We start from the raw sequence: 27,079 nt of genomic DNA on the forward strand, positions 1-27,079 counted from the left end.
GACTATTTAAGATGTCACTTTGTATTAGTGGTGTTTTACTGTAGCGTGCAGAATTCAGTTTAAGCCCAGTGGACCTTTTCCTGACACACACCTACACACAGGTAGGCCACCAACCATGGTAACAATTAGCTGTGTCAAAACTGACAAACTTAATTGTAGCTTTTTATTTACATGTGCTGCCATGATGAGGGGGAGGGGTGAAATGTACTTAACATTTATAAACTTTGTGAATATGAGCAGAACAGCACACACGTTTGGAAAAATTCAGTCCCTTTAAAATGAACATTTTCTCTAGAAATATGTAACATGCTGTTATTGTCTGTCCTATAATCACATAAAAATCACACTGAAAAGATCCTGGGATGTGAAGTCTGGCTATGTACATTCAAAATAAGTGACAAAGAGACAGAACAATATAAAAATAGAAGGAGGAATTCATTTCTCCTCTCAAAAGTTAAACAACTCCCCTCACATTCAGACACATTGAAGACATGCAGACTGAACTATGTCACATTAATACATTTTTTATTTTTATTTTTACCCCTAAACACACTCTCCACTCCTCCATGCGTCAACATGTCTCACACCTGTATGTTTATAGCAGATGCGCCTCATGGAATCCTGATATAGTTTCGTGGCTTCTTTTAGCATTTGCTGATGTCACATTGCCCCGGTTTAACAGAAAGGAGGAAGTGACAGAATAAGTGCCAGACAGCTGCAGATTTTGACTGCAAGACAATCTGGTACATACTTAAGTGCGACATCTGTGTGTGGATTGATCAAATTGTCAGTTCAGGTCAATTGACCCAAAATTACTTACTATGTTAGATGTTAGAATCAATATAACATCTAAGTCTGATACTAAATCAGAGATTTGACCATTTCTCCTCAAGGCCACTAAAGGACATCAAAGGACATGTAACATCTGCTGAAACCAAAACTAAAATTAGTTTAAGTGGGTTAGCAGTTTCTTAGATCAGGATGAAGCCAGTGGTCAAAGAAGTATTCAGATTCTTCACTTTAACTGTTGACTTTCACTCAAAACCACAAATGCCAACCTCATGGCTGGAAAAAGGAAAAGTCAGGGGATCATCAAAGTAAGTTTCATCCTTGGGGAACCGTGAAGCCCTGTTCAAAATTTTATGGCATTCCATCAAATAGTTGTTGACATATAGCAGTCTGTACCAAAGTGATGAGCTGACCAAATGTGTCTTCCCTAGAGCAACACCATGGTTAAAAAGTACAAATAGTACTTTGCAGCGTTATATTACTCTATTATGGGTAAAAGTCCACTGTTTAAAATTGTACTCATATTGATGTATGATAGTATTGGCAGAAAAATACATCAAGTAAAAGTACATAATTTTAAGTTGAATGATTTTCCATACAGTAGGTTAACAAAAAAGATTGCAGTACAGTATGTTTTGACTTTTGAAATGATTTTTGTCAGTGGAAGGGAAAGCTTTCATTGACTTTAATTTCACAGATAAGAAACAATAAATTGTAAAGACAATAAAGCCCCCAAAAAATAATATTTTAAGTTTTTGGTGTGTTTTATGCTGGCTTCATATGAGTAGAGGGAAAGTCCACTAGCTGCATGGCAAATTTATGCAATAGAAATGTCACTTGCTTATGTCAAGCATATTGTACATATGGGAAAAACATGTCTCGCAAAAGATATTTGTTTTTTCTGCTAACTTTGTGAATCATTATGCAACTGAATTTTGTACTTTTGGTAAATGTTGTTGCTGTTGTTGTTCCCAGCTTTGAATAGATGAAAAGTCTGCTAGCCGTGTGGCTAATTTAGGCATTAAGTCCACTAGGATGGAAATGTCATAGGCTTTTGCTAATTACGCTAGCATTTTGAATTTGTGGGGAAAACAGGTTTTGTTGATTAACCTTGTGAGTTATATTAGAAATTAATTTTGTACTTTTCTTAAATTTGTTGTTCCCAGCTTTATATTAGAAGGAGAAAAGTCTGCTAGCCACACGTCAGATTTGTAATGGGAATTGTCATAGGCTTATGCTAATAACGTTAGCATGTTGTATATGTGTGGGAAATATGTCTAGTATACAGTAAGACATGTTTTGTTGGTGGACCTTGTGAGTTATGTTGGAAATAAATTATGTCGTTTGTTAAATAGGTTTATTGCTGTTGTTGTTTTATATGAGTAGCCTAGAGGAAAAGTCTGCTAGCTGCTAGGCTCACTTATGGAATGGAAATGTCATAGGCTCATGCTAATAACGTTAGCATCTTGTATATATGGGGAAAATGTGTCCAACAAAAGACAGTTGTTTTTTTTCTGTGAACCTTGTGACTTTTGTTAAATGTTTTTGCAGTTTTTTCCAGCTTTATATGAGTAGAGGAAAAGTCAGCAAGCTTTTAGGCTAACTTATGAGATAGAAAATGACATAGGTTTATGCTATTAATGCTAACATGCTTTATATGTGAGGAAAATGTTTATTTAAGTAAAGACAGTTGTTTTGTCTGTAAACCTCAAGAGTTAAAACAGAGCGGAACTGTGTACAGTGTTGTTGATGTTAAAACCATGTGTTATGTGTGTTAGTTGCATCAATCAAACTTTAATGCACTTCACAAAAACTCACCACTGTAGAAACACCACAGCCAACTTGTGTTTTGGAGGTGTAGCTGTAGAGCTATGCAGACAAACCACTGCACAAGTATACAAGAGGTCATGAAGGCATTATCAGCGTAGGCTCTGCGTTGATCCTATATAACACTATAAATCAGCCTCAAAAAGCCCAGTATTTACCTAAAATCAAGTGTAGCAGTAGAAGACAATTATACAAAATAGAAACTCCCAAGTATAGTATCGACAATACTAGTCTATAGTCATGTATTATGAACATCCTATCCTCACTTCCATTGTTTTCATCCTCATACCAGGCCAATAAATATTTCAAAATATTTCCAAGGCAACAATTTGTCATTGTCTAATTAACAATTACCACACAGGTTGCCACCACTGCATTACACATCAGTCAGTCATGTCAGCAGTGCACATAACACACCGACAACCCTGCTGACACAAACTACATACAACTTCCTGTCAGACTCAGTGCGGCCTGCTTGACGTCAAAGAAGCCAGATGTTTAGGTTAGGCTGGCCTGGTTCGTTCTGGAGAGTCAGTAAAATGTGTGGGGTGTGTTGGTGTTAGAGGTGGAGAATGTGAGCAGTAATAACATTAGCAGGGTGGTCTCGGGGTTCAGGGCAGAGCAACAGTTTGTGTATTTTAAAAGCCATGTATCCATGAGACAGGACAGTGAAGCCTCTTCCTGTCTGGACTGTACCATTGTCAAACCTATACTACAGCCTATTAATCCTTTTCTGTACATCCTAACATTACAGACAAAGGTACCTAAACCAAAAGGAAACACGGCATCGCATACAAATCTGTGAATACTCACTGAAGCTTTGTATTGTTTGTTTATTTACTGTCAGCCGGGGATGTGAACATTAGAGCGTTAACCATAACTTGGGGAAACCACAAGCAGCAGTGACAAAAATGTAGAACAACAACAACAGAACAAAAGAGTCAGAAAGGTAGCTTGGGGAATATTGGGGATTTAGTAAATGCAACAGAGGTGTAAACAAAAGCAATGAACTGGAAAAGGAAACAGAGACACTTTTAAATACACCAACATAACCAGTTGAAACATTTCACAAACATTTGCCTGGCCACAAATGAGAGTCTGGGGTGCAAAAATTAAACTTATTTGAGTCAAAGCAAGTCATAGTTAGGTATCACGTCTCAGGGTGCCTTCACACCAGATTTGTTTAAACTGAACCCTGGACCATTCTGGACCACTCCAAACTCTGACCATTCTGTGGACCACACAATTGCTCTCTGGTCCACCTCAAAGGGGTGGTCTTGGACCACTGTCAAGTGAACTCTGGAGTGGTTCATTTCTGGTGTGAACACAATTTAAACCAATCACAGGAAGCATACCATTTCATTTGTCATTCCATTGGATTTAAAAAAAAAACGCTCTCTCTTGCTGTTTTATTGACTGGTAGGCTATAGTAGTAGGCCATACTCTATATGAGTTTGCTACCAAAATGTTGAGTGACAGGGGAAAATCCTGGACTCATGACGAAGTGAGATGACTCCTCAGTATAGGGCAGAGGCGGGAGTAAGTCACACGAAAGTCTCAAGTCATAAGAAAGTCTCAAGTCATAACCTTCATGTCTCAAGTAAGTCCCAAGTCACTATGGTGAAAATCAAGCAAGTCAAACTGAGTCCTTGCTATAAGTTAAGCAAGTCAAGTCAAGTCATAGCTCAGGTCATGCAATCGATTGATGGAGAAAATAATAGGCAGATTACCCAAAAATGTTCAAAATGAGCTCTACCTCAACCAACCACAATAATGAACTGCTTTTACATTAATGCATGAGTCAGAATCATCTAATGACATCATATATAGAAGTAGACTACAACAGTCACAGGGGACATTTTTACAATACTTTTACTTGTAATACTTAAAGAACATTTTCCTGATAATACTTACACATTTTTATTTGAGTAACATTTTAAATGTGGGAATCTGACTTATTTTCACAGGGTTGTATCAGTTACTTTTACTAGAGTAAAGGATTTGAATACTTCCTCTGCTGCTCCAAGCCCTCTGGTCAAAATAAAAGACATACTGTACACACACTCACAGATAATGAACTTATTTTGGGACAGCAGGCAGGAACAGTCGTTACGCACTGTGGCAGTATTAAAACCTCGTACAAATAAGATGAGCGTGAGCACAGAAAGCTAGCAGCCCATGTAGAAAGCTAGAGCCCTCAGCTCTCACAGTGGTGACTGTGTGTAACGGCACGGAGCTGACAGTGTGTCGTTGGTTGCAAAACATGTTCAATATTGCATGAGTTATTAAAAACCTAACTCATGTATCACGCACATAGAACCAAATACAAGCACACAGTGAAGCTCATGATGCTGCTGCACATACGCCACTCTTCCGAGGAGAGCTGCGAACAGGAGGACAGAGCTCTCATAGCATGGGCACAAATATCAGGTGGCAGGTCTTCCTCCACTGCGACATATGCATCATCATATTTAAAAACAAAACATACCTTTTCAGTATCTAGAAAAATACAAATATTTAATACAAAAAAGTCTTTTTAAGTCATTTGTGTCAAGTCAAAGTCCCAAGTCCTCAAATCTGCGACTCAAATTGGACTCGAGTCAAGTCATGTGACTTGAGTCACCCACCTCTGGTATATGGTCCTCAAGAGAGCATTTCTCAATAACTTGAAAGGGGGGCATAAATAATTAGGGAGAAAATGAAGGAGAGTTATTAGAGCGCTGTTGAGCGTTGTAGTGTAAAAGTGTAAAAACTGTGTCAACAGTACATACAAGTATGTGGTGCTCTGCAGAAAAGTGGTCAATTCAGTAACTCAGAGGGGGGCCTGGTACATGTTGCTGAGTTGTACAAGGAGGGGGACAAGAACCCTGTAGAAGCATGCAACAGTTCATCGTCATCTGCTGTTGATAGTCACATGGCTTTTGTTTACAATTTCTGGGCAGTTTGAGTTTTGCCTTTTTGAATGCAATGCAGCTGGAAAATCAGAACAGCATATCATCCTCGCATTGGTTTGATTCAGGAACTTAACCTTTAGGTGTGAACCCGCCCTTGGTCTTAGTTCAAGTCTCAAATCACAGAGGGCAAGTCTAAATCTAGCCCCAAGCCAGTTAAGGCAAACTCTATTATGCCCCAGGTTTTTGTCTACTCTTAGTCAAATTTAAGTCAGGTATCAAGTTATGGAAGGTAAGTACAATGCAAAAACAGGTATGAGTCAAACCTCAATTGCTTAACAGTTTACAACACAGAAATAGTTGGTTACTGTTAATAAACCCATCATTTTCCTCCCTACACTGCTTGTACACACAGTGTGGGCTACTACTGTAGGAACGTGACATTTGTTGTAATGGGAAAGTATTTTGGCAAGACTACTAAACTAACTGCTGGCACCTACCTGTCCAACACAACAGGCCAAATCTGCATTGCTTTTCATTCTCATCTTTTCCTTCAGTGCTCACCAGTCACTTGACTGTCATGACATGTCAGCTTCATTAAAAGTATAGCTGCAAATTAAAAGCAACAATAGATGTAAAAACACACAGAGACAATACATCTGTGATCAGTTCCTTAACTTAATTTTAACAATTTTTTTCAATCTTCTCCAATTTCTCATTTTATTTTATGGAAGTGATCAATGTAAGTGCACTTGTCCTAGAGCCGCCATGACGGTTTTTATAATGCAGATAACTCTGTTTAGATAAAACCTACAAGTTCCTCGTCCTATGACTTTTCCTAAAAATGTGTCTTGTATGTTTTCTGAAGCCTTTAAGTTACAAAAATGAAACACACTAGACTTCTGAGCATTTATACCTCCGACCGCATCAGACCGCTGCTGAAAGTTATACATTTTGGTAGGCTATATATTGCAAAACTCTGTAAAAGTACACCAAAGCATACATTTTCGTTAACAAATATTTTATTACACAAAAGACGAAGAAATTATGATTTTTTTTAACCTATTCTGGCACATACATACAAAATCCTCCCGCTCCAAGCTCTAACTCCGCTCACATGCTCTGACTCAGGCATCAGAGCCTCTGCGCTACAGCGATAGATACATTGGTGCTGTCCATGGTGCTTAAAACTAGGACCGCCAGGATTACAGCGCCCCTCCAAGCGCCGCAACATCTGTAACTTCATTGTTGATGTTGTCTGTGTGCTCAGAAGCACACCAAAAATGCATTTGAGTAATTTCCGAGAAGTTATGATAAAATAAAAAAAAATATTACAGACTATAGAATAGGACTGACAACCTCTCCAATGTCTCGTGTCAATTAATTAACACTGTTTGTCGGCTTTTTATATATTTTTTTTTTTGCTGCTGCTGCACTGCTGCTGCGCCATGTCTCCAGTTGAAAGTGGTGATTTGCTGAATACACTCTACAATAATAAATTAGATTAACTTTTGGTCTATAATAATGTTGGCTACTGTAAGGGCAGACAAGAGGAGACTCAGGTGGTTTTCAAAAAAAAGGCTTTTATTTTACACAAATACTACAAAAAAAAGGTACAAATGATAAATGTATAACTAAAGTTCTGGGCCCATAAAAGAGGTCAAATAAACAAAACTGAACTGAAGTGACCTTAACACCAACAACAGACCTTCATAAAGTGGACACAATGGGGAACATATATACTGGCTGATCAGACCATTAAGACACAAGAGGGATGACAGACAGACAAACACTACCAACTAAGCAATAAATAACAAAACAGAATAATTCCCCCAAAAAAGGTTAACTCAACTAAATTAACCAAACCAAAAATACCAAAACTAAATTTTTAATCAAGAGAAACAAACAATATAACTAAACGGAAAAATAACAGCTTCTCCCTATGAGGTGGCAGGAATTGGTACGGCCCAATTGGCCACTTCCTGTATTTAACAGTTTCAGTTCCTGGGGCACATCCTTTGCTCGAGCGTGGCCAGATGTCCTTCAGGAGCAGCACCTGCACACTAGTAACTCAAGAAATGAAAATTAGAACAATTTAAAGAAACTAGTGACTGTACAAAAGTTAACCAAATGTGCGTGCTACAAATAGAAACTAATGTACTGTCAAAACTGTAAAATAAAATGAGTATGATGTATGAAACAAAATCCAATGTGTTGTCATTTATTTGTTTGTAATGTGAAATGTAATTAAGATTAGCTAAATGAGGGAAAAATGAACTACAAATGTAAAAGAAACCAAAGTGTGAGTGCCACCGGGGGACAGACCTTAATGCAGCTGTGTGGCTGCAAGTGCGGCCATCACAGCTATATTACACATTTTAATAAAAAAAAAATATTAAGAATAAAAGAAATAAACACCAAAATAATTAGTGGAAACTTTTTTTTATTGATACTCCTCCTCTCTGAATATTAACACACACACACACACACACACACACTGAACACTCGACTGAATGAATGAATGACCATTGGAATCGGTTGAGCCGCAGTCCCGCTGGCTGGCGCGGTCACTGTTGAGATTCCTTTTTTATTATTAACAAAATGTTTTTTTATTGACAGTATGAATGGTTTTGTTTTCAAATAAATATTTGGAAATGAAAATATATGCTTTGGTGTACTTTTACAGAGTTTTGCAATATGTATAGCCACCTGTAGGGCCTATGTATCAAAATGTATAACTTTCAGCAGCAGTCTGATGCGGTCGGAGGTATAAATGCTCAGAAGTCTAGTGTGTTTCATTTTTGTAACTTAAAGGCTTCAGAAAACATACAAGATGCATTTTTAGTAAAAGTCATAGGAAGAGAAGCTTGTAGGTTTTATCTAAACAGAGTTATTTGCATTATAAAAACCGTCATGGCGGTTCTAGGACAAGTGCACTTACATTGATCACTTCCATCAAATAAAGTGAGAAACTGGAGAAGATTGAAAAAATTGTTAAAATTAAATTAGGGGACTGGTCACAGATGCATTGTCTGTGTGTTTTTACATCTATTGTTGCTTTTAATTTGCAGCCAGGGGCGGAAATCCCGGGGGGGACGGGGGACTCCCCCTTCAGTAAAGCTGTCCCCCCCTAGAATCATTTGAGACACAATTAATAATTTTTGAACAGTGCAGTAGTATTTATTAAAAGCACAATGTAAGCAGTGCTCATTATAATCGCGCAATAATGTGCTATTTAAATCTTAAAAGATTTAGTTCCCCCTCCCATTCCTAGTAGTGGTATATCCCAGACTCTTTCCAACGGGCGGGGCTGCTGCCAACATCGCGCATCGCAGGGTAAGATGTACACTCGCAGACACAGTTTAACTTACACAAGTTACAACACATCCCATTTACTGTTACAACAAGCCCCAGGCCCAGGCTGATAATATAAACTGTCTGCAACATTTCTCCTGCATTGTTCAAAAGCCTACTCAATTACGAGTGCTGCTAAGCTAAAAGCTAATGATTAAGCTCAGAGTTTAGTGATAGAGAGGACAGGAGAGAAAGAAGAGGGAGAGGACAGGACAAGAGCAGTCAGTGGCGGAGAAATGGGTACCTGTCTTTAGGCTCTCCACCTGTCAGTGAGACAAGAAAGACGTGCAGACGAGGAGCGGTTGTGACGGAGCGTAGCTAATGGGTACCTGTCTGTAGGCTCTCCTCCTGTCAGTGAGGCAAACATCAAAGACGTGCAGACGAGGAGTGGTCATTATGCGCGACTATTACGCACGGTTGTGAGGTGCGCAGCGGCAGATCTCACAGTTCACAGTTTACCAGTTTAATTGCAGGAAATGTTTAGTTTTAGTTTAGTTAGTATAGACATTCACTCTGCCTGTTGGAGAGACAGAGAGAAGACTAAAGCGTCAAATTGCGGTAAAAGATGCTGTACAAAAGACAGGCTACAACTTTTTTTCCTTGTCCCCCCCTGGAATTATTCTCTAAAATTTTACTGTTTATTGTCCCCCTCCAACTATGAAATGGGATTTTCGCCCCTGCAGCTATACTTTTAATGAAGCTGACATGTCATGACAGTCAAGAATCTTGCTTCAATGACATCATCAAAGCGAAAAAGCAAGTCTGTTGATTTCTGCCACATTGACGAGCGATTGCAACTGAGCAATGAAGCGATATCAAAGGGGCGAACCGAGCAACAGCAGAAAAAATAAAAAGTCCAGTGTGAACACACCTTAAGTCTACTGAAGGTTAAGTCTCAAGTCAATAGAGAAAAGCCTTGTCTTGTCAAAGCAGGTGTTAGGCAGTAATCAAATCCAGCATTGGTTTTTTTTTTTTTTTTTTTAGCCTTTAATTGATAGAACAGACAAGTGTGAAAGGGGGAGAGAGAGAGGTGGAGTGACATGCAGCAAAGGGCCACAGGCTGGAGTCAAACCCGGGCCGCTGCAGCAACAGCCTTGTACATGGGGCGCCTGCTCTGCCACTAAGCCACCGACGCCCCAAATCCAGCATTGTTTTTAAGGGTAGAAACTTTTCCTGAGCCGCTCAGTGCTGGCCTGGTGTATCTGGTACCTTCTTGCCAACCTCAACAAGTAGAAAAGGCAGTTATCCAGATGGTTGGGATCTTTGAATGATTTTCCTGGCTTTATTCTCACAGCGCCTGGTGTAAACATCCTTCAGGCAGGGTAGAGCTCCACCTTTTGTATGTTTAGCCGAATGAACTATTCTTTGAAGGGCCTTTTAGGTCCCATTGGTGCTGTTTCCGTACCAAGGCCTTGACATTATCGGTTAGAGTGGTGCAAAGTAGAAGTTCCCTAAGTTTCAAGTAAAGTCTCAAGACCTCTAGTTTAAGTCCAACTCAAGTTTCAAGTCATCACGAGTTATTTAAAAACCTTTCAGGCCTCTGAGCGATTTTGGAACATTTTACTTTCCAACTTAAGTTAGGAATATTTTTTTATACATAATTTAACTTAGACCAAGTTATTCCAAAGGATAAGGCTTAACACTGAGGTATATTTTTGCATTCAGATCTTGAGTCAAGTCAAAGCTCACTGCAGTGAAGTCCAAGCTTCAGGTCTCATATCCTATTTTTCGGGACTATGGTCTAACTGGAGTTCAGTTTTCAGTTCTACAGCCCTGGCAGGTGTTTTCTCCATACGTGATTGTGTCATCCTACATGTTCAAACCTGTCATGCACAGACAGCCACCTTTATAAGTGGGATTGCTTTCACATATAAACATAGCATGGAGGTGCCTTGGGTTAACTCAGCTGATCTGATCAACCGCAGTCAAAGTTGCGACCAACCTCATTGATCATGAGCCTGACAGCATGTGGGTGTGAGATTATTCCTCCAGAACACCTATGCTTCTTTAAACCTTTTCTCTCTTTGTTGCTCGGTGCGAAAATAACAATTGTGGGTGCACAAATGTGTGTAGACACCTGAAGGTCACTCACACACTGAACATGATGAAGTGAGTCTCTGAGAGTCTCTTTCTTTCCATCTCCTACTTCTCAATTTCAGCCCTCTCCCCATCAGCCTTTCTCTAGTTACCTCTCTTAACTTCTACTTTGCACTCTGTCTCTCTGCTCCAATCTTCTTTATTCTCCCTCTCTCAGTCTCTCCCTCTCCCACTCTTTTATTCCTCTTCTGTCCAGGGTTTAAGATGTCATTGAGAAACCTTGAGATAGATGAGGTCTTCAATGAGAGGCAACCATCAGCTCGGCACTACAATAGAGTTAGAAATGGTATAAATCAGAGAATATGATCAGGAATGACAGCGCTGTTTGCCTTGGAAAGCCCATAAACCCAGATGCAATAATGTTTGCGGGGAGGATGGCAGAAGTTGTCATAAAATCAAACATATGCTCAATATGGGTGGTGCGTGTGTGTGTGTGTGTGTGTGTGAAATTGAATAACCTGCATCATGTGACAAAGCAGTCTTAAAAAACAAATTTGAATCTTTTTTCCTCGCTTCATGGGATCCATTTAAATGCAATCAGTGGCAAGTAAAAAAAGGCATTTCTGTTCAGTTGAAATATGTTTCTCATTAAAGATGTCAGTGGGAAAAGCAGGGATGTTGACGCTTTAATCGCCTTCCTTTCATATGCACTGTAATGGGACTTGAAACAGCTGTGTCTCAGAGGGGAAAAAAACTCTGTTAGTGCGTCATGTGGTCAAGTATCATTGAGACCCTCTGGAAACATTCAAGTTGTGGTGAAGGAAAAAGTGGATTATTTTAATTCAAGTGGGTGTGGGGGTACGGAGGGGAGGAGAATGTTCCCCTCTGAAGATTTAAAAATAAATGCCAGCCCTCTTCTCCCCCCTGCCTTTTATCTTGTTAGACCACATGCAAGCCTGCAGTTCTTCCCTTTTTAAATTACAGCTGCACATTTGTGGCAGGTTACTTAATTTAGAGCAGCAATCGAGCAAGCAGTGGAATAAGAAGGGCTAGAAATCACTAAGAACTCTACCTCTACACTTTGGCTTCAGTGATCCTACTGAAGGTATACAAATCAAGTCCAGATTTAGAGCCCGCACTATATCAATATTCTTTATGCTTGTTTTCTCTGTCCAAGGATTGGTTTGCATTTTCAGATAACTCCAATCATCTTTATGTGAGGGGAGGCATCCAAGGTAACATTTTTAACGAACAAGAATCACCATAAAACTTCCCTAGTTGATTACTTATCGTAAGACAATTATTTTTATACTACAATTTTTCTGAATGTTTTTTAAAAATGTAAATGAGGCATTATCGAAACGATATTTGAATATATTTCCAGAACACAAATCAAACATTGGATTGGTAAGGTTCAAAATGTATGGAGGGAGTTTTGGATATCTCTTTTTATCATGCTATAAATCAGAAAACCCATTTTTTGCCATGTTTTTGGGAAAAAAATATTCCATTTATCAGGTTATGAATCATAAATGAACCATTCCCTCCGTAAAAACCTTCAGAATATAGACAGGAATAAAACTGTAAAGTTTGGTGTATGTAAGTACAACTAAAGTTGAAAATAAGGCTAAGTTTCTGCATTTTTCTGTTAAGATATGCAAAAAGGTATTATCTAATTAAATATATCTGCTTTCTGCATACATCTCCAGAACTGAAAATCTTAAATCAACACCTAAATGTGTATTTTGGCTGTTTTCTGTCCATTAGTCTGACAGAAGACATGATATGAAAGCTAAATAGCCCAAAGTCTCAAAAGTGACCAGTGCATGCATGCAAAATAGTTTGTTCATCTGCAATGAAAACAACTTTAAGTTCTTTTATTGTCATCTGTACAACATCATAGTGAAGTAGTCAGTGGTAATGAAATTCTCATACATATATATATTTATATATATAAAAATTGACATAGTTAGAACAAAATCATTAAATAGAGCAGCAGCTAAAATATAGAAATACAATATAGGAATATATAAAATGAATGTGTGTATATATATATATATATATATATATATATATACATACATATATTTTACCAACATCATTTAAACCTTCTGCCCATCTCTCCAGTCACTTTCTAGTATCACAAGTATTGTATTTTCCAAGCTGCAAGTGTTGCATCAGTAACCTGTTTACTGTGTTTTCTTGCAGCAAGAAACTAAAGGTTTTTGATGCGCAAAGACATAAAATCTTTAAACTCAAGTAAAATATACTACTGTATTTTGGCGAGGAACATTATTTTAAAAATATCATCACCTAAATCTTATTTTGGGTTGAAATTCATACTTTTCACAACTTTCTAGCACTTCATCAGCTCTCCAAAGACGTGTTCAATAATACATACAAATTCTAGCAAGTCTAGCCAGATTTTGATTCAGTGTACTGCTGGGTTTTATAGGCTAAAAGCTCAGATAAAATCACTTTACACCATCTCCCAGCAACAAGGGACAAACAAAGTTAACAACTGGTAAACAGAGAGGACTATCTAGAAGCTACAAAGCCTGATATACCAAAACGGATAATGAATATTGGACTTCATAAGCTAATGTGTCATTAAAAGCTGGTTGGTAAAACATTTGCTTTAACAAGTTTACATGAGAGTAATGAATCGGGACTCACTGTCTGTCGGGTCATTGTGGAGTTCTTCTGCCCTGTAGTGGCAGATTGAGTTGATTTTTGCCAGTGAAAAACAAGCTTTAAACTGTTAAACATGCGCTGACCAGAAAAACTGTACCTCTGGCTCCTTAGAGGGTCTTTTAGTACAGCCAAACTCTAAACAAGACATTTTTAGGAGGCCAAAATGTTAACATTAACGTTTATGAACTGAAAACACACTGGGAAAAAAAAAGAAAATAGCGACAGCTACACCTATGCCTATGTAGAGTATAGACACCCTGTAAATTTGGATTATGCAACACATATTCGTACTCCGACCTCGTCACATATCAATGTTTGGTCATTGACTATCCACATCCACAAATGAAGTGCAAGGTTCCCTGGGTGCGTTGGTTATTGGCATTCTTGAATACCATGTCACTTTTTGCTTGTTACATGCATTGTCTGTTTTCAAAACTACACTTCCATTTTCACAGGAAAGGCACAGTTTGCATACAGTCTCTTTCAAAATAAATGTGCTAAGTGTGGTACAACATTGCAAATTTTTGTATTTTTTCCTTCAACAACAAACGCACGTGGTTGTTTTGCCAACACATGCATGTGATTGGATTTAGGCAACAAAAAGCACATATTTAGGTTTAGGAAAAAAGAACAGGGTTTGGCTTTACAATCTTACAGGAAGTGAACACCGACCTCCTGGATGAAAGTCAGTGGTTGCTGGATCCATCCAAAATGTATTATTTTTGTGAATTCTGACAGCCAGAGGAGTTTACAACAAAACATATTAAATAGTACATGCTGTATGATTTACAGCTCAATATGTCCACCTCAGAATTTGGCCCTCACTTGGTCTCTCCAACAGAAATGCAACCATCAGTATCCTGAGGTAGGACATCCGACCGCGCTGTAACCTCTTTTCAGACTGAGGTAAGGTGAGGCAGTGAGTGGGAGCGCTGAAGATGTCTTCCCATAATGTACTTCCTGGGAAACTGCCAGAACTGTTAATTCGATACGTACTGCATGCTGCTTCGCTGTCTGTTTCTGATTAAAATAAAGCCACTGAGGAAGGAACAGTGATGGAGGCACTTTGCGCTGCAGGTTGGGTGAAAAGATTAACACTTTTCCTATTATTACCTGCATAAATATGAGCACACATCAATAATTCATCCTAATGGCTCAATGTGTGCGATTAGATGTCAGCTTCTCATCCTTTCAAGGATTTGCATTTACTGCTTTTTCTGCTGCTTCGCATGAATTTGATTTGCAATGCAGCAGGTAAAAAGACAGATGTGTTTTGTGTGTGTGTGTGTGTGTGTGTGTGTGTGTGTGTGTGTGTGTGTGTGTGTGTTTGCAGCCTCCGGTGTGCACACACTCCCTTGACCAGATCCCATTAGCCTGAAGCTATTTATTTACAGCAGTAGAAAGATACTGATACCAGGAGAGAACATCAAAACAGGGCTGAGAAGCCACGTGTTGATGTGTTTGTGGTTGTTGCTTCTTTTTGTGGCCATTTCAGACCTTACTATTGATCTCAGCTCCAATAACTTTCAAAAATCTTTTACACTTGCAAAAAATTCTCGCTTGTCTTTCCAGGTTTTTTATTGCCTTGTGTATTTATCTCATGAGTGCTGGAGTCATGTTGCTTCTTTGGAAGTCATGGGATTCCTCTGGAAAAAATAAATAATGCTGCAGGGAAGGACTGAGATGAACTGTGAAAGAGAAGCCTACTTTGTTAGAAGGAGAACAGTGGGGGCACTGTCTCAAATAATTCCTTTTGATATCAGACTGGAGACCTTATGACATGTTTCACTGATGCTATTTATACTTGGCATTTCGGTGGTTTGCAACAAATAAAGCAAACATAATTAGTCTTTCTGTTGAAGTACAAACCATGCCTAATTGTGAATCTGTGACCAGTCATAACAAAGTGAGTTAATAAACCATGTATCTGTTCAACAACGGAAAAAGTTAATAACACAAGTGTCAACTGATGTATTGTACTTCCTTTAAGGTCTATTAATTGATTTTTTTTGCCACTAGAGGGCAGAAGAACTCTACAATAACCTGGCAGACACAGAGCCTTGATATAGAGTGCCCCTGCATTGAGTCCTAAAACCGGAAAATGAGTTAACATTTTAGCACTCCCACGTCTCAAAGCCAAAGTACCGTAAAACTCGGAATATAAGTCGCACTGGCATATAAGTCACAGTGTATTTTTTAAGGTCTCAAACAGGGAAAACAAGGTTTTATATTACTATTTGTTAATAAAAACGTTTCCCTTTATTTTTAATTTGAAACACATTCAAAACACAATAACCTCTTAAGCAGCTTTGGTTACTTTTCCAAACAACCTCTTCAGGAAATAAAATTACAGTATAACAACATCCGAGCCATAAAAATGAGTTTAAATTAACGTTAAACTTCTTTTTTCTTTTTTAAAAAGACAGCATTACAGTACCTTATTACAGTGTGGGCTGTAACTATACATGCTTACTCAAATCCCAAAAACGAATGAGTTTAAATTACTACGTAGTGTAGGGTGACCACATTTTGATTTCCAAAAAAGAGGACACTCGGCCGGCCACGACATAGCCTACTTAAATGATACTCGCAGTTTACTCAAAGATGCCTTATAATTTTAATATATTTAAAATTTATATGTATGGATAGAAAATTCAGTTATATTACAAAATAATATCTCTCAAAGACAGAAATTCAGATAGGCCCCAATAGGGGACATATACACACACTAAGCATATCTTGCTCTTTAGCTGTTAATTGCTCCACATTCATCATCAGCTAATCGCTAACTTTGTCCATTGTTGTTGTTTGCCGCTGGTCAGGTAGTGGAAATTGATTCTCTATCGTAAGGAGGCTTCCCCTCCACCTCAGAGATATAACATATATCTCTACGCGAATCCTGATCCAGGGTCATCAGGGTCAGGTGTGTGGGTAATTACTTTAAGACAAACCACCTGTGGTGTGGACGTGGCTATCAATCAGACCGGTTATTTAAGCCCCTGTCGACCACGCCCACATTGATTTTTCTTTTCCACTGGAGCAGCGTGTGTGTCGCTCTGCTTTGAGACAAATCAATTCTGTATCTTTCTGTCTTCTTAACTAAACAACATTAGCAGTCTGTGCCACTTACCTGATGGTATGAGAGAGTGTGATGTTCGGCTCTCACGTTGGCTGTTAACGTTGATCCTTTATAAACGTTAGTCCTTTGTTGGCGTCTTCCTCTGTGTTGGCATATTGCTTCCGTGCGGGGGTTCACGTGCCATTTACACCAGGTCCTGTCTCTCTGTCCCATTTGGGCGATGAAAGCAGGTTCCGAGAGGTTGTTGCCGAGCTAAGTTTCTTGTACTTAGCGCTTAACGTCCATTGTGGTATACGTGTTGTCTCCGTGCAGAGGTTGTCACATATCAGCACATGTCCTGTTTCTCGGTTCCGTGCAGGCAGTGAGAGCAGGGCCTCGGACTTTCTGAGCTGTTGGCTTAACTTAAGTATCTGTCTGTCATTCTGTCGCTCTTGACACCGTGTTGGGGTTGCAATTCATTGTGGCTAATGAGAGGCACAGAATCACGTTTGGATGCTTCACTTAGTGAGATCAGTGTACTGCTACATATATGTACATGTTGTGGGAGGCTTCCTTATTCCTATATTATAGAGGATTAGATAGAGATATTGGCCTATCACAGATAGATATGTATATTTCATTCAATTTTTAATTTATATAGGTCTTGCCCCCACACAAACATTAACATCACAGTTATTTAACTGTAGAGGATCAACAACAAAGAGACTTTGTTACCTTTTATTTAATATAACTGTTATTTTATTTTAATTATATTACTGTTTCTGCTCAGGTCCAAAAAAAATCTAGAACTGATAATATTATTTTGTAATATAGTTAATCGAGAGAGCCTGTAGCCTTTGATTCCCTTAGTTCAAAAGGGAAATACTGACATGGATGTTTGAAGATGTAGTTTATATTTAATTCCAAAGAGACTTTTTGTTTGTTATTTATTTATTTGCAGATATTATTTGACTACTGCATTATTTGTGTTTTTTAAAGGCAGCAGGTATAGGTCATGCCATGTTTCCTCATCTTGATTAATTTTGCACTTCTGTGCCATGAGCACGCAGACAGTTAACGATTAGCTAGTGAACATTTAGCCATTAAAGAGCCAGATATTTCCCCTTAGGTGTTGAAAAAAGACTAAAAACTTGGAGCTACTGAATGCAGACAAAACAGTTGCTCAGTGATGGAAGCCTTGGGTGAGTGATTAAAGGACTATTTCACCGCTAAACTTAAACAAAAATGACAAATAAACTATTATTATTGATGCAGGCTCAAAGGTCAATCACACTACTTAAAAACTGACTTTAATCACTATTTCTAAATACCTTTTATTTATTCATATAAAACATTTTGTTCAGTCATGCTGTCTTCCCAGATTCTAAATACACTGAGTCATTATCTGCTCACACCCATCTGATCCAAAACTCCATTAATGGAGAAGATTGCTCCTCTTCTTTACATTCTTCCCCCTGCTGGTGTCTGAGCCCTCATTTCCCTCTCTTCAGAAAAAGCCATTTGCTGCCATTCATCCCTCAGCAGTATGGAAAACCGACTTCAATAGATCAAGATAATCCATAACACTGAATATGAATCACTAATTTGTTTGGCAGTTTCTATTTGATCATTACTTCATTGTGCCCTATTTGAGTGTTTCCATATGACTGCTGCCACTCTGTTCACTGTCAATCACCTGACAGTCACAGGAGGGAAAGGAAATGTCTGCTGGGAAATATTCCTTAAATACGAGGTGTTTTACAAGCTAAACTGTCACGTTTATAAAAGCATGTCCTTAATTGTTATATTTGTTGGTCAAGACAGCAGTAAGTGCTGAGTATCAAACTTAAAACTCTATTTGAATTTTGTTTATTTTACTTTTTTAATGAGAGAGATATAGCTAAAATGTCAGCACAGTATTACTACATGCTTCTCTAAATGTTCTAAGAAATGAAAGCTAGACACAGATGATAATAAATGGTAAATCATTTTAAAAGACACCACTGAAGAATATTTAAAGGGTATACAATTGAGACATGCAGCACACTGAAAACCCTCTTAAACCAAGGACGGATAAATCTGATGGCTGCATTAGAATTAGAAATTGATGCTTTATTCTAGTTACTTTTTATTCATTTTGTAAACATCTTAGAAGATTTTTCCACTTATTTTTAAAATGTAAGGCTTTAAACCGTCACTCAAGCCAGTGTTACTTTATTTTTTTCAGCTAATTTTTTTTTTCAGTTAACCAAGCCATTATGCTGTTGGAGGTTCAAACACTGATGGCAGAGGTGCTATCCACAAACATTAACCATTTGATATGGGTATGAAAGGCATTTTTTTAATCACTGTCTTTTTGGTGTAAATGTCAGCCGATTACATTTCTTAGCTCGAGCCAAATGCTTTAGCACACTATAGACAGAAGTTGAAGCTTTGTGGACTGGAGGATTGTCAGTAGAGATTTCCTTGTCATGTTAGGTTGAATCATGAATGAGTCAGTGAGAGGCCATCAGTTCACTTTGGTAACATTTGCACTCTACTCATTAGACTCTTCTGCTGGCACTGCAAAGCAAGTTGTTTATTTGGATGATGAAGAAACTACTCTGACTACGTCACATAAAAATACTTTAAGTGCGCTAATGCCAGACCAGAGCAAAGAGTGGATATGGAGTCAATGACTGATGAGGTCTATCCAATCAAAATGTTGCATTTATAATCACCAAGTGTTTTTTTTTGTTTTTTTTTTGTCTTTCATTTTTATTTGCAGTTATCGTCACAGATGCCTCATGTGATTCTGAGCAGTAATGGGATCAGAGTGTAAAATCAGCTACACTGTCAGCTATCACCCCAGGGATAAAATAAACTTTACACAATTAAAATACAGCTAAAAATAATTTGTGTTTAGTGGCTTTGTGCATAAGCAATCTCTCCGTTTCTTAGAAGCTCTGTTTTTAAATTAGAGTGGAAATGGAAAGCCTTGAACAATAAAATGATTCTAGTGACCTATAAAATATACTGTACAATACACTGATACTACATTTTACAGGTGAATTTTGATGTATTGAAAGGGGCTCATTTGGCAGATAACTAGTTGTTATCATTAATCTTCTAATAAATGAATAGGTTTTATTTTCCACTCTGTTTTATGGCATAACCCTTCGCCCAGAGCGCTTTTCTCTCAGGCTCTTTTTCATGTTTTGGGAATTTAACAAAACGAATATTCGGAGCTCCCATCATGAAAGAGGGGGTTAAGCTGGGCCTGCACTACACCACTTCAACATAGTTATGCACTGGCACTGAAGAAAATTGCAATCGTTCGTGGAAATGTCGGTGGAGGTGAAGTCACTCTAACATAAGTTATGAGGTGGAAGACTTTTCGCCCCTTCCTTCACCCGAAGGAAATGTGATGGTAAATTTAGCTGGAGCTTAATTACATCTGAATGAGGACCACTTAGCTTTTTAACTGATAGTTGATACAGGTAACCTGTACAGTATGTTGGCCAGTTTCTTTAATGCCAACAAGAAGTTAATTAAATGCCCAAATTTTAAAATTTCCTGTAAATTTATAATTATCTTTGACAAGTAAGTTAGCCCAAATATATATTGACGGCTTTGTATCATACAGGGCTTCCTCTTGGGGGTCTTAAACCCGTATGTCAGCGTTTATTTTGCCAGACCAGCTGGAGGTTGCACAGTAACTCAATGGTATGGGTTAACTTAACCATATTATAGGAACTCGATGTAAAGTTGAAGTTTCACAGAGCTGTGCTGGGGCCAAAGTCTGAAGAAACAATTCCACACAATCCTGAGACAAAAGCTTGCCATCTGATTTTGCTTGTAACTCATACAACCCTACGCCATATGTGCGCTGCAAGTGTAGCCAGTAGTAGTGCACCGTTCAGGGTTTTTTAAAGCCTGCTATGAGAGCCAGTCCACCCTGCCCCAACCTGTAAACATATGCATTAATCAGTGACCTGATCCCAAACCTGCAAACCAGAGCTGGATGTTCCTGGTAATGACCTACTTGCTGTTGGCTATACTGTTTGTCATTTCTAGTAATTATAGCAATATAAAATGTGTTTTCTGTTTTAAAAAGTAGAAATGACAGAAAAACAATGAGTACTTATCTATGATATAGAGCACACAGCTGATAACTTATGTGGTTTGTTTACATGAGCACACAGCTGATAGGTACAGTGGTTTGTTGCAACGCATTCCCATCAAGTCGTCACATACTGTCACGTTGTCCCTCTGCATCTGGTGTTGACGTTCTGGGATGCTGCAACCAACACCGGGATGTCAACACAAGCACGTGGTTAGATTTGGAGAAAAAAAAACCCCCACCATAGTCAGGCTCTACGTCGGACACAAACACCAGGCTCCCACGTGAAAGTCCAGGGTTGTTGGACCCATCCCCCATCCCTCCAGCCCACCCAACAGGGACATCCCAGCCCCTTGTATTATGTAGTCACTGGCAGCATTTCAAACTGTCGCTGTCCAGTGGCGTGTCATACCACTGCAACAGGGGCCATCTAGCTGTGTTATGAACAGACGCTGCTCATCCATGTATCATACTGCTGCGACAGGTGCTGTCCAGTGGCGAATCATACCACTGCGAAAGGTGGCTTTTGGCGTTGATGTCTGATGCCAAAATCACTGACAGAGCAGTAGTATTTGACAACTTCTGAATGAGAATGGACTGTTTATGTTAAGACATGGTTAAGACCAACATTCTAACAGAGGGAAATATTTTTGCCGGACATTATGACCAGATTGATTCAAAGATGTCAGACTATAACAGATTTTCCAGGTCAAAAGCTGAATAACGGAAACATTGAGTGCAGCAGCACTGATGATAAAGCTGCATATAGTATGAGAGACAGAGAGAGGAGAGGAGAAGGTGGACGTTGGATGTTTCTGTAGGTCATAATGACTTACTCTGACTCTTACTTACACTGCTTTGTCACTTTATGACCGTCTCGTAACCCGCAATAACTGCCTGTAGGCTGTGGGCCGACCCGCACATCTCTAATGGCCATTAAAAAGATTCTGCAGCACATGTCGAACAGTCCACATCAGTTATGTCTTCAGTGTAATCAAAATACCACATAGGTTGACTGGCTAGTTCACAGTGATGTTTATCTGTTTTGCCGCTGACATAAAGAGGCATGACAGTGCACCTGTGCAGGCTTGGAGAATGAAGCATGACCTCCAGCTTCTACTAAAGTCATACACCATCTTCCCATTTAAGTAATGGCTTTATTTTTCTTAACTTTGTGCAAAATATAGTTATAGTTATTTGTCAAAAATATCTGGCAAACAATGTAACTAATGAACATAATCAGGAAACAACTGATATAATAAAGAAGATACCACTCTTATGTCAAACAGTGGTAATAATGCTCTTGTCTAACTCTCCATAATAAAAAGAATAAGCTTATTTTCCTAAATGTAAAAACCCATTTTTTTACAGACTCATAAAAAAAGAAGAAGTTTTGATTAGATTTTTTGCAGTACACCTTTATGTCCTCTCATAAAATGAGTAACAAAAAATATGTTTCATTAAAGTCTATAGCATTGTCATTTTTTTATGGGAAAAAATTACACATTAAAGTTGTTTTGTTTTTTGTTTTTTTTTCCTAATTGATGTCAACAAGTTTTGAGGAATATGGCTTATGTCGAATGTCAGATTCAGGGGGTGAACCATCTCTTTTAAAATTGAAAGTGGAAAGTTGGCAAAGCTGAAGTGCTGCAGAAAGTTTGTCGTGCAATGCCAAGAGCGAGGGCTTGGCTGAAGCCTTGGAGGAGCATTTGGATGAGGGCAGCTGCAGCTGGTGGGGTCTGAGGTCACAAACAGATGTCCTTCACAACCTCCCAACGCCGGGCTGTCACTCCTTTTGTCGGAGCTCTCATTTCAAACTGCCAAGTTTCCATCAAACTCTGACACGCAACTGGGGAGCTCACAGGGAGAAAAATAAAATAAAAAAAGCGCATTTCAAAAAGGGACGAGCTTTTTGAGCTGACTCGATGGCTTCCTCACTCGAGCAACAAATGAACAGTTCATGTCTAGATGTGCTGTAGATGCACCACTCGAAAACAAGAAAATCTGCATGGCTCGCTGTGCTTTCCCACTTTAGGGATTAATTATGTATCATCCATCTTTTTTCTCTCAGTCCACTGATTGGAGCATGTCAAAGCAGTCATTGTTATTTGTTTAGGAGGCAATATTTCAGTTTACAGCAGGGCCTTGAAACTGTCCTTTAAGTCCCTGAATTACAACAGAAGGGTGAAGATACTGTTAAGGAGTTTGTCACTTGTTTGATTTTATTCAAAACTCAAAGAACCCTAACCTTAACCCCACATTTTTACATTTCAATCGATTTCTTTCTTGATTTCCCTCATATGTTAAGTTCCTCAAAGTCTTCGTTTAATATTAGTGAAATACTTGAAACAATGGTTTTAGACCACCTGGTATAGTGACAGTGTCCACATTGAAGGCCACACATAACTCACTTTTCTCAAAGCAGCCTTTGAAAGCACTAATCACAGAGTTTTCGACTGATTTAACTATTAAAACTAGTGTAGGCAGAAATATGGAAAGGGCAAAAATTAAAAAAAAAAAAAAGCCAGAATTTACTCCTGCAGCTCTCCCCTCTTTGTCATAAGCCTCTTTCACCAGACGACCACATGCATATGCACACACTTCATACAGTAACCAGTGTTTCCCATACATTGATTAATTTGATATTTGTTGTAGAGCTCTCTTTCATTCTACATCAGACAACATATGAAACAATCCACAGTGCCTCTGCTTTGCTTCCTTCCACTGTGGACTTCCAACCAAGAGGCATGCAGCAGCTCAGGAGATGGACTTTCGATCTACAGTTGCAGCGGCTCAAATTCAGCCAGCAGAAACCTTCCAGTGCCAGGTGTCACAGCAGGCTGGTTGCTAGTGACGGTGCTGGGGTCTGAACTGAGTAACAGCAGCAACAGAAAGTTTGCAGATCTGGCGGGAGTCTGGGCTTGTGCTGACTGGATTTGGGCTGCTGCAGCCGCTGACCGAGGGTCCATCTTTGGAGCTGCTGCCTGTTCTACTCCCAGCAAGGTGGTCTGGAGTGGCGGGGAGTGAGGCGGAAGCAGCAGCCATGAGCCTTTAGCTCCGCTTAGCTGAGGGCTAAACTGTTAGGAACATTTTATCTCCATCTAGAAACAGTTTTATCTCAGTCCACTTAAAATTACAAAATGCTTTAAGTTTATTTTAAGATTATGGGATGCAAAAATAAAAACAACAAAAAAAATGCCTACCCCAGCTTTAAGCCCTTATCTTTTCCTGTCTTTTGCTATAGCATATATTACTCAAAGCTTCTACAGGTTTCTCTCTGATTTATTTTTCTAAGTATATAGATCAAATACAGATTCTTAAATCAATACACAGGCAATGCAACTTTGCCTTCAACAGCTTTGCCTGTAACTTAGTCATGATCTGACATTTTCTTCCTTTTGTTTAAGAACTCACTTCTACCAGAAAATCATTATTTAGTTCCCCCAGACAACAAACAGCGGAGCGCCTTATGAACTCCTTGTTTTGTTGTTTCAGTCAAAATAATCAGCCACCAATCAGCACACACAACAGTAGGGAAATGTCTAGAAGTGGTTGCAGTGGGAGAGAGGGATTTGATCGTTCCTGCATGTTTTTGTGATTTTGAGAAGCTTCCAAAAAATAATAAGCTGTGGCTTCAAAGATTATGTTATAATCAACAACAAAATCCCTCAGCACTGCAGGGTTCAAATGTGCAACTATACTTGTAAAAGCAGTGGTTCAGGTGTTCATACTTAGTTCTTCAAGTTTTAGGATGGACAAATGTCATTGAGGGCACTGAAATAAAATAAAATGAAATATTTTCAAAAACTTCTACTTCAAATCATCAAAGCTTCGGGTTACCATTATGATCTACCAACCTCTAAACAACATAAAAGAATATAATTTAGCAGAGCTACAAGTCATGACCTGCCTACTAGAAATTACCCTTGTATATTACTAAACTAACCATATTTATTTCTGGTAACTAATTACTATATTGATGTACCACATATGCTTCAGAAGGATGGGGATTAGGGATGATGGCGAGCGTACAAAGTACGACTTTGACACCAGAACCTTGACTTAGCATCCAGATTTATATCTTGGTTTTAGGTAAGAAAAGTACTTTGGTTACGGTTTGGGAAAGATTGTGATTTTGGTTAGATGTTAGTAGTAATAAAAGATATAATGCTATTGTCACCACGAGTGGATACTGTATTACAAGACTGCCTGTTTTGATGCAAAACAACTGTACTTTGTCAGAGAACATTTTGCTGATACCTTTAGTATCAACATTTTTGCCAGATGTTAATCAGCAAAATTCCCCATTATGTTAATAGCAAACATAATTTGCTTGGCACCATGTTTCCCTCAAAATGTATTTGCTGTTTCACATTAGTTGTACACAGAATTACTAGGAGACAGGGCTGCCTCCTACCAAATAAGAAAATATATGCTGTTTTTAAAAGCGGGAAAACCCACTAAAATAGACAACTGAATTGACTTCTTTCCCACTGGCATTAGATGAATATGCCTTTCTGTTGTTTCTGATGTGTCATGTTTAACATCACAAATGCGCCGAAGAACGGGGTAAGTAAACGGTAGAAAGCATCATGGAGGTCAAAAGAATTACGGTGGTCAGGTCACTTATTTAAATATGTTACTTAATCACTCTGTCTATTGAACTCAGAGCCAAGTACTTTTGCGGTTTGTTTGAGCGCTGCTTGGATGGAGACACACAGAATCTGTGTCTGAGGTGACAAAGAGTTACAGAGGTACCCACAGTCAAGTTGGCAAAAGCGAAAATTAGCATGTCCACTCAGGTGTCTCATCTCCATCTCTGGCAATTGGAGCGGAAGACAATAGGTGGGTGTACTGTAAACAGCCGGAAAATGAGGTGGGTGTATCCTGTATACCTGCATATACCCTCTGCTACATCACCGGTATTGTTTTTTTTGTCCAGTGGGAAAGGGACCTTATTGTTCAATGTATTCTTATACAACGGTTCGTATTATATATAGCATATTAGAGCCCAACGACCACGAATCACATTACAATACTCCATGTAAAGTTAAGTGGGTAAGGTTTAGGAAAAGAAACGTGCTTGGGATTCATCACGTTATGTACTTAACATCAAGTTACGTAGGTAAGGTTTAGGAAAAGAAATGTGGTGACGAAATACCTCCAAAATAACTCAAAGTTCTCTTGGTTTCACACGGTAATGAACACCAGTCTCTCCTGGAGGAAAGTCCTTTGTATTTTTTTTGACCCATCCGCCACCCCATCCTGCCTCCTTCTGCAGAGTTTCATTCTTTATACTACTTCCTTCTTTACTCCCATCAGTGCATTGGTCACATGATCAAGGCCTTCCCGATCACTTGGGTGACATGAATTACTGGCTTATGATTATGTGGGTTATATCAATTGTGGTGCATTACTTTTCGTAGATGTACGCACAAACAGTGCATGAAAACAGCCTGTATTGTTAGATGTGTGTGACTGCTGAGCGGTGCATTATGACCATGCATTATAATGCAACATATAGAAATGTTCTTCATCTCTTTGTCCGTTCCTTCAGCCTTGGACCTCTCTCAGCTCCATTAGGCCCTTGAGAGTTTTTCTTTTTAAAAAAACAAACAAGTGCTTACATTTAGCATTATTTACCTAAACACAAAGTTGTATGTATCGTTGAGATTTAACAAACCCTTTGATTGAACTGATCTCCCATGTAAACCCTCATTCAGAATGAATATTTCTCATGTAAACTACCTGGAAACACTTTCATTCCGAATGATTTCATTCAGATTTATTTCATTCTGAATGAGAAGCCATCATGTAACTGTAGCCACTGTTCCTGTCCTTGTTCTGTTCTTTGTAGCTGTTTATGTTCATGTTGGCCTTCCTCACTTTTGGATTGTAGCCAAGCTGGTTTCTGAACATTTGCTAGTTTTCTGAGAATTAGATGAGGAGATCAATAACACTCTCACGTCTTTGTGTGTTAAGTACGAAACTGGAGCTAAAAAGCCGATTAGCCTAGATTGGAGTAAGTGGAGGCAGGGGGAAACAGCTAGCATAGCGCTTCTTAAAGTAAAAGTAAATTATACACCTAGCAACACCTCAAAAGCTCACTAAGTTACATGTTTTTCTTGTTCAATCCCCTCACACAAGCCCAGTTGCCAGAGGACAATGTTGGCACCGTACGTTTCTGCAAACCACAGATATCTCCATTTGTAACGTATCAACATTTGTAAAGTAACATACTGTAGTTCTGATAACAAGTATAAACTAAGTTTCTCTTCATGAGGAGGAGGGGATGGTGGACATGATGCCTAGTCCAGATATTTGCCA

General features: G+C 38.8%; 1 protein-coding gene across 1 annotated transcript in view; it reads right to left on the minus strand.

Moving 5' to 3' along the window:
- LOC125881506 (cadherin-20-like) overlaps positions 1 to 27,079 on the minus strand; it is a 712,657-nt gene that overhangs the window by 306,202 nt on the left and 379,376 nt on the right. The window lies entirely within an intron of this gene.

This window comes from Epinephelus fuscoguttatus, linkage group LG21, assembly GCF_011397635.1.
Source record: "Epinephelus fuscoguttatus linkage group LG21, E.fuscoguttatus.final_Chr_v1".
Taxonomy (NCBI): Eukaryota; Metazoa; Chordata; class Actinopteri; order Perciformes; family Serranidae; genus Epinephelus; species Epinephelus fuscoguttatus.